The following is a 9,834-nucleotide window of genomic DNA, read 5'->3' on the forward strand; positions in this document are numbered from 1 at the left end:
CCACCATGTCATTTCCTGTTCTAAGACCCTGAATCTGTAACTGTGTCCCAACTTTGGCCTTTGAATTGGGGTGTTCTATCTTTGGAATATAGACCCCTAAAGGAACCTCTTGGATGCTCCAAGCCTTCATCTAAACAGAACCAGTACAGACTCAACCCTGCTTTTAGGTACAGCCTCATGAATTGCCTTTGTTAAAGAAGAGAGAGCCTAGTGGCTCATATCAGCATCCCAGTAGGCATTTTTTTTTATGTTGATAGAATTTACTTCCTAACCAGAGGTGCATGCAGTAATTCCTCATTTCTTTTTATATTTTAAATTGCAGATGTGAAGGAACAATCCCATTGGGAAATTATCAGCTGCCCCATATTTTCTGCATGTAAACCATGCATTTCCTTATTTTGATTTTTCTTCACTTACCTTCTAGGTGTGGTTGTCTTAGAATCATAGAATGTCAGGGTTAAAGCAGCTCAGCCATCACCTAATTCATTACCCCTTCAGTTGCTGAATCCTAGCATTTTCATTTGATTCTTATTTTATATCACATCTCTGCTGAAATTCCCCTTATATTCATGCATGTGCTCTAACTTTTCCACTATATTCTTTAACATATCAGTGGTAGTTATTTTAAAGTTTGGGCCTTATAGTTCCAACATCTGAGTCATCTGAGTCTGGTTCTGTTGATTGCTTTATCTCTTGACAGTGGTGGGTTTTTTTTTTTTTTTTTCCTTCTTTTCTTGTTATTGTTGTTGTTTGCTAGTTTATTTTTGTTTTTAATGTGTTTCCTAATTTTGATTCATTGCTGCACACCATGTGAGAAGTACAGAGACTGAGATAAATAACATTTATGCTCAGAAATGAGTATGCCCTTTTTTCTGTATGGCTGTTATTAGGTATGGGGTTGAGCTGGTCTCATCAAGGGGTAAGCTAAATTTGAGTTTGTGTTGCTACTGTTAACCTTTAGTGCTCCAGAACTTCAAATTATTCCAGTAATTAAAATATCCAGTAACTAAACACTGCCATTACCTGTGCTTGGAATAGGACTGAGGGGCTAAAAGAAACATTTTTTTTTCCTGACAAGTACTTTGACCAGAGTTTTATAAATTGTAGAAAAAAAATTATGATACATTTGCACACTGGTTTCCTGAAAATAGATTGTTTTGATTTTATCGCCCTTCTAAAAAATGTCTATTTACATTGACATTTATGGTTACAGCCTTGATACACAGCCAAACCACACATCTAGATTTGGAGTAATGAGCATGGGGTTATAAAGATGGGTCATCTGATAGGAGAGTAAATTAAACACTGACTCTGTGGCCGGTTGATTTGCACTAAATGAATGAGAAAAGTAACGAGTTATAGGTCGTTTTCCCTATATTTTATATAAAACTCCTCTTTTCTTCCCTTAAATTTGATTCTTTTGGCTACCAGCCCAGCATAAACTGTTGTCAGTGCCTCTCTGAGCCAGTGATTCTTAGGTCTGAATTGTACTCTTCATCTTCAGGACATCCTTATGCTGAAACTCATGGGATTATTGAATTATAAAAGTGACCTGCAGGGTAATTGAGGATTTTTCGTAAAAGTGTAAGCAGGAGTTCTTATGTAGGTTTCATAGATTTTTTGGGGGGAGTCAGGAGACCATGGGTTATCTTTGGAGAGTCTACAAGACTCCCAAGATTGTGTGTAAAACTAATACATATTATGTGCTAGGCATTTCACCAAGCCCCCTACATGCATTGTCTCATTATTTGATATTTCAACACTGCACAGCAAGTGTTATTCTCTCTGTTTGACAAATGAGGAAACTGTGGCTAGGAGAATAAAGACTTTTATAAGATCTTATTACTGGTAAGAGGCAGAACAGAATTTGAACGCAGGCTTGTTTGAATATAAATCTTTGTTCTTTAAGTTTGGGAAGTAAAGCCATAGACAATAAATTTATAAACAGATCTCCATTCTTTCCTCTGCTCCCAATAAAAATATAATTCCTGATATTAGTCTTGGTGATGCCTTAGTTTCTTTCATACACTCCCCACTGCCTCCATTGCATCACTTGTGACATTGATTAGAACTTTTAGCCATAAAAGTGACTACAGGTCTGATAAGTACTAATTAAATAGAAGTGTAGCTAAAGATGTTTTCTAAGAAGAGAAGGTGGTGGTTGTTTTGTGAAAAGATCAGAGAAAACCTCTATAAGGAATAGGAATTAGCATTTATCACAAATTGTTATATGGGTGTGAGGTTATGTGTACCAACACATCTGTTTCCTTCATAATACACCAGTGGGCTCACTGGCAGTAGTAATACATTGACCTTCTAAATATCCTGAATCTAGTAAAAAAATGCCTGGCATACATAAGTAAGCAGAGTGATGGAGTTGTAATTTGAGGAAGATATTGCACCAAGGACTTTTAACACCATAGGCAAAAAATATTTTGGAAAAAATAGCAGAAGTATTTTAGTATATAATTTGAGAGAGGAAAAAAATCAAAGGATGATCACCATTTGAGTATATGGCCATTCACCATTCACTGGTATTTTCTCTAAGAGAATTTGGTAGATTCATAGGTTCATAACCATTTGAGATCACTCCAATTTTAGTGAATTTCAACTCCACTCTTGATAAATACAAGCACTTCTTAGTGTTAGGACTCTGAAATTGTAAGTCTAGCTTTGCCCTTATGGGAATCTCTTAATCTCAGTTATGATGACAGTGTACAGTAGGTATAATTCCTTAGTGGATTTATAGATTCTCCCAATGTCATTGAGATTCTATTTTCTTGGGTTATGATATGCACTCCATTCAGACTGACACATTCCTTGGATCTGATGTTCAGCATATTCTTGGACCTTTTAGTTAAGTCTTCCTGGAGAGTTGGCAAGAAGTCTGGTGAACATTCATTTTTAAGTCCTACAAAGGGAAATTTAGTTTAATTGAAACCCCTTTGGCGCTGTCTCAAGTTAGAGCAATAACTTTTAGGAATAGTCTCAGCCTGTCAAAATATTGAAAAAAAAAAGAATGATTTCTCTTGGTTCACTTCAGAGGTTACCAAAAACTACTACTGATATTTTAAACATATAATCGTTTAGAAAACATCTTTATGCTGTCCAAAGTAAAATAAAGAGATCTTTTAAAATATTTTGGTTTAATGTGTATGTTGTGTTTTTTTGTTTTAAATGTAGGAAGCAGTTTTGTGGAAAGGACTTAGCATTTTTTTTTTAGTTTTGAATTTTTAAAAAATTGTATTTATTTTGAGAGAGACAGAGAGAGCGAGTGGGGCAGGTGCAGGGGTAGGGGGAGAGAGTCCAAAGCAGGCCCTGCACCATCAGTGTGGAGCCCAATGTGGGGCTTGAACCCACGAACCATGAGGTCATGACCTGAAATGAGATCAAGAATCTGGCACTTAACCAACTGACCCACCCAGGCTCCCCATCTTATCATTTGTCATTATTTATTTTATTTGGAATTGGCTCTGGGTAATTTATTATAAGGTAATGTCCCTTCTGGGTATACTACCTAAAAATTTTTTGTGTTTATTTTTTAGTTTCATTTTGATGTCATTTTAAAACAAAATTTTGCTCTCTTATATTAAGGGGGTGGACTTTGGAAGCAAAAATAACTGGGTTTGGAGGCAGAAAACTTGAGACTTTGAATCAGCCATCTAACACCTGAATGTCTATTTCCCTATCTGCAAAATGGGAATAAGAATTCTTCCACTTCTGATTTTATAGAATCCTTCTCAAGGTGAAATGAAAAATTTATGACATAATTGCTTTGTAAACAAATAAAATGATATGTGTGTATTGTTTCCATCTGTCAAATACAAAAAAAACAATACCTATTGATGGAGTTTGTTATGGGGATTAAATAATTCATACATGTACATAATAAACATTCAACAGAAGTTAGACAGTATTATTATTAATACAATTATTATTATTCTAATAATTCATTGTTAAGCTTGTATTCCAGAGGTTCAGTCTTGAACCTAATCCATCTGAACAAAGATAGGGCATCATGAAACCAGAACCAAACCTGGCTAAGAATTAGAAACAAAAACAAGACAAAAAAAAAAAACAAACCACAGAGTCACAAAAGTAAAAAAGAAACGACAAAAATACATTTGTAATGTTTTGTATACTGATTTGTGTCTCCTCAAAATCCATCTGTTGAAATCCCAACTCCCAAGGTGATGGTATGAGGAGGTGGGGCTTTTGGAGGTGATTAGGTTGCAAGGACAGAGTCTCAGAAATGGGATTAGTGCTCTTACAAAAAAGGTGCAAGAGAGATCCCTCACCCTTTGCATCATGTGAGGACACTGTGAGGAGGTGCGGTTTGTGAACCGGAAAGCAGGTACTCACCAGATGCCACATTTGCTGGCACCGTGATCTCTGATTTCTCAGCCTCCAGAACTATGAGGAATACACTTGTGTTGTTTATAAGTCACCCCGTCTACCGTAGTTCGTTAGAGTAGAATTAGACTAAGAGTAGTGCTTCTCAGGGATCATTTCAGGAGGAAAAAAATGTGTGTGGGCTTAAAATACTTACCAGGTGTCTTTTTGGGGCAATTACAGCTTAACTGGCTCCAACAGATGAGTCCACTTGGACAACTTGGTGAGACATCCAAAACTGTCAAGTTCAATTTTTCAAAACTTTAAAAAGATGACTTTTAGGCACATGTAAAATGAATATGTATCTAATATTTTACGCAACTTATTAATTAATGAGGGAACTGGTAAGATGATAAACCTTGTTCAAAAGAAAATTGGAAAAAATGAAGATTTATATAGTCAAGTATTCAATGAAAATGGTGAAGTAAATTTCGTATACACTGGTTCATATCCTACAGAACAATGCAACCGATACCTTTGGTGTCATCTTTTCTAGCAGACAGAAATGTACACGTTAACATGGAACTTCACAGACTGAGCTCTAATTAAAAACTAAATAGCAAAGACAAATTAAGGTGTGTTCTCATTGGTAATTAAACATTTCTTAGGTAAACCTGTTAAACAAAACCTGTTTTACCTGTTAAACATAGGTAAACTATGTTGAAAGAACATAATATTTCCAAAGAACATCTTGCCTTATTTCCAAGTTTTAGATATTTTTAAAAATTTTTTAAATGTTTATTTTTGAGAGAAAGAGAGAGAGAGAGAGAGAGAGAGAGAGAAACAGAGACAGAGTGTGAGCAGGAGAGGGGCAGAGAGAGAGAGGAAGACACAGAATCCTAAGCAGGCTCCAGGCTCTGAGCTGTCAGCACAGAGCCTGACGCGGGGCTCAAACTCACGAACTGTGAGATCATGTCCTAAGCCGAAGTGGGATGCTTAACCGACTGAGCCACTCAGGTGCCCCTAGATATTTTTTTGAGTGATAAAAAGACATAGAGGGTTTTAAAGAGGGGAATGCCATGATACGATTTATGTTGTAAGAGAATTCCTGGGAGGATCTCTGCTTTGGGGTGATAGACTTCAGGAGACCAATAGAGGAAGCAGGAGGATCTTCCAGGAGGACATACTTTAGTTGAAATAAGAGGTTATTTTGTTGAGGACGACATTGGAAGTGGCCATATTTGGAAAAGTTTTAAGGTGGTGACAACAGGATTTGCTCATGGGTTGGATGTAGTGTGTGAGAGAAAGTGAAGAATCATGTTGAATGCTAGGTTCTTTGGCTGAGTCCTAGGTGTGGAGTTGTGAGTAACACAAATAAATTCCCTGCCCATGTAGAACTAACAGTCTACTGAGCAATTTATTTAAAAAAGCAAACACTGTTTTAATCCCAAATTCAAAATTGTTTACAGTAAGTAAAGTATTACGGAAAACACAAAAGGAAGCGAAGAGCCTATTTTAATAGGTGCTCAGAAGAAGACAGGGAGATGAGAGGTGAGAAGGAGTTAGGTATGTAGAGTCAGGGAAGAACCTTCCAGAAAGAGGACATAGCTACATAAGGGCTCCTAAGAGAGAAAAGACTTGAGGTTTAGGAACTGAAAGAAGGCCTGCATGGTTAGACCACATGGAGTGAGGTGGAGGGAGGACTGGTTTGGGTTAGAAAAGCAAGCATTCTAGAGCATTGCATGGAATGTAAGAGCATGTTTTTTGTTTTTTGTTTTTTTTTTTCTTTTTTCCCCTCTTGGTACAATAGGAAATGGTAGTCCAGGTGAGAAATGATGGTTGTTTGGACTAGCAAGGTGGCTGTGGAAGTGGAGATGAATGAATAAATGTAGGAAATGGCGTGAAGGCAGAGTCCATCATTTGGATCTATTACTCAGTGGGGAGATCACAAAGGGGATTCAGTGGGGGAGAAACCTTTGTTGAGCCCTGGATCTTTCACTAACTGTGGATATTACCTGTGGATAAAAGACTTCACCTTCTCTCCTCTCCACATTCTCCCTATGTGAGTCTAAGGTTGCAAGTCCTTAGGCAGTGAAAGAGGCACAACTAAGGAGAATTAATTGGCTCATGGATTCCAAGAAAACATTGAATAACACGACTTTAGAAGCACAGAAACTTCATCAGAGCCTCAGAAAATATTAGAATCAGGTGCTCAAAGATGCCACTGACTTGCATTTGTTTCTCTCTGGGTATCGGCCTTATATTGTCTCAGGAAAGCTCCCGAATTGTATACCTTAAAACTTCTGCCAGTCAGCAGAGACGGCTTTGGGGTGCCAAGTTCAAGATCTCAGGGAAAAGCTCTGATGGGCCCAGCTTGGGCTGGTTGCTTACGGTGGGGATAATCTATGGGTTGAGGCATGAGGTCATGTGGACATATGGCAGCTTCCACGAAATAAGAGAACAGGGGAAGAGGGTAAAGGGGTGATGGTGTTACAGTTCTCACATTTAATCTGAGGGTGTTCAGAAAATAATTACTGAGCAGCTACTCTGTGTCATATACTAATTGATTAAGATATAAGATAGCTGCTGGGACGCCTGGGTGGCTCAGTTGGTTGAGTGTCCGACTTGGGCTCAGGTCATGATCCCCTGGTCTGTGGGTTCGAGCTCTGTGTCGGGCTCTGTGCTAATAGCTCAGAGCCTGGAGCCTGCTTCGGATTCTGTGTCTCCCTCTCTTTCTGCCCCTCTCCCGCTCATGCTCTCTCTCTGTCAAAAATAAATAAACATTAAAAAAAATTACAAAAAAAAGATACAAGATAGTTGCTGAAGTCTCTTCCAATCATAATCTGCAATTCTGTGAGATTTTACAGGAAAATGGCCAAGTAGCCAGTATTGTTCTGGTATCTATGAATTTTAAGTAGTTATCTTCAGGCTTACCATTCTTTCTCAGCCATGAGAATAAAATAGTTTAACCTCTCTGGACAAAACAATGCTTTAATATTCTAATTTATTATACTTAAAAAAATCCATTCCCTATAGTGTTTGTATTTACTCAACACTAACTGTCTATGCAAGTCTTGAGTAGTTCAGAACACACACACACACATAAATGGCGTGGCTTTCACTTTTCTTTGTCTGGAAAGCTCTTCTTCCCAAATTTCCACAAGGTTTGCTTCCTTATCTTCTTTAGGTTTTTGTTCAAGTGTCACTTTGGTAAAGTAATAACCCTCAAAGATGCTCAGTCCTATCTCTGGAAACTGGGAATATGTTAGGTTACACAGCAAAGGGTAATTAAGGTTGCAGATGGATTAAGCTCACAATCAGCTGACTTTAGCAGGGGTAGCCTGGGTTACCCAGGTGTATTACATAATCACAAACCCCTAAAGGTGGGGGCGGCGGTGGAGAAGAGAAAAGGGAGGCATGAGAGGCTCAGTCAGAAGGTGTGGGTACCTGAAACTCAGAGAGCTGTAACGTGGCTGGTTTTGAAGATGGAAGAAGACCATGAGTTAAGAAACGTGGGTGGCCCCTAGAAGCTGGAGAAGGTAAAGAAATGGATTTGACTCCGGAGAAGAATGGAATTCTGCTGACACCTTTGAGTTTTGCTCCGTGAGACCTCGTGTTGGACTTCGGACCTGCTGAAGTGTAAGATAACATCTTTGTTATATTTCTTAGTATTGTAGCTACATCGTTGTAGCTGAGTGGGTAGCAGGTGGGGTCTGCTTTTGGGTCCCCCGCTCTGCCGCGGGCAGCAGGGAAGGCTTGTGCCCCCCCCCCCCCGCCCCTCGCTGGGCCTTGGGCAGCAGGGGCCTGTGGGCTGGTGTCTCCCCCCACCCCCAGCCCGCGGGTAGCAGGGGTGCGTGGGGGGGGGCCCTCTGGGTGGAGCTTTGCTGTTGGCAAACTAAAAACATAAAAGCAGGAATTAAAGCGGGAGAAGTGGGGTCACTCAGAAGGTCAATTACGTAGATCACCTAGGACTTTATAAAAAGGGGGACTTCACCTGTGGGACAGCTGGTTCTTCAGAGTTGTGTGACTGGCAGTGTGTTGATTGGAAATGGATGTCTTTCAAGTGGGTGTTCTGCAGTCAAAAGCTTTTTGTTACCATCAAGCCAGTTGTCAGGCATTTTACGCTACAGCTTGCTCTCCAAGCCTAGTCTAGAGAGGAGTACAGGGGTGTAAACAGATACCTGTCAGGTAGTTAGTTACATACAAAACTTGAGTATGCAGGCACTTGAGAACATAAGTAGTGGCTACATCAAGCCAGGTTCAGGAAGGCCTCAGGTAAGGTCAGAGATCAGTAATAGAGACAGATCAGGACACTTAATAATAGAAACTTTATTCCGTATTTAGAGCTTCCTACTTGCCCTTACTTTCTTAAACTTTCTGCCTTCTTTTAAAACTACATACTTTAAGAGGTCATGGACCATATCTGTATCAGTTTAATATGCGAATCCCTTAAGCTTGCATAGCTCTTTAGAATTCATAAGTTTCATGTGTATCTTATTTAAGCATCAGAAAGACTGGACAAAATGTAGATCAGGTGTTTTTATCCTACAAATGCTGAAAGCACAAAGGCTAAATGATCTGAGTAGCAGGATTATTGGTGTAACTCTTCAGTATTTATGCAGTGCTTTCCACATATGTATTCATCCTCCCACAATTTGGGGTAGGTAGGTAGGGCTGCTGTTCTTGCACTGGCTTTGCTGATAAAGAAATTAAGGAGTTAAGCCTAAGAGTTTGAAGTGACTGCCTGGGATCTTGTAACTGTGAAGAAACAAAACTGGATTCGAACCCTGGTCTTCCCATGCCACGTCCAGTCCATTTTTAATCTGTTGATTATGAGGAGCTATAAAGGGTGTAATTAGAAAAGAACCTCAGCTTTGTGGGGGAGTTAAACAGTCTTTGGCTCTTCTCCTTTCTGTAAATCTTTGGGTGAGTCACTTAACCTTTTGTCTCTATATAAGTAAAAAGAGAATAATCTACATACTAAGCAATTGTGTGTAAAATGCCTAGTGCTCTGCTTGTTCCCCAGTAGATGGTTCAGTGAAGAATTCTTAGGTTAATTCTAACATGTAGTTGGATTTACAGGAATGGAGTTTAGGCAAGTCCGGCCTGGATTTGGGAGACATGGGCATATTAAGGTCTAATGTATTGAAGGGAGTTGAATGAACAACCTATCTGGTTAAGACTAGAAGCATTGAAGCGCTTTGAAGCCTCCTGGGCACCTGTTTCAGTTTCCTTGACCAAAAGGGACTAAACCTGACACCTGATCTTCTCCTTGAGGGAGTACCAGAAACCTATTTGGTCTGGCATTAACAAGAAAAAGGCAAGTGTTGTATGTAGGCTTGTCTCAAGGAATCTAAAATTTTTTTTTTTTTCAACGTTTTTTATTTATTTTTGGGACAGAGAGAGACAGAGCATGAACGGGGGAGGGGCAGAGAGAGAGGGAGACACAGAATCGGAAACAGGCTCCAGGCCCCGAGCCATCAGCCCAGAGCCTGACGCGGG

Source organism: Panthera uncia, chromosome F2 (genome assembly GCF_023721935.1).
Source record: "Panthera uncia isolate 11264 chromosome F2, Puncia_PCG_1.0, whole genome shotgun sequence".
NCBI classification, from domain to species: domain Eukaryota; kingdom Metazoa; phylum Chordata; class Mammalia; order Carnivora; family Felidae; genus Panthera; species Panthera uncia.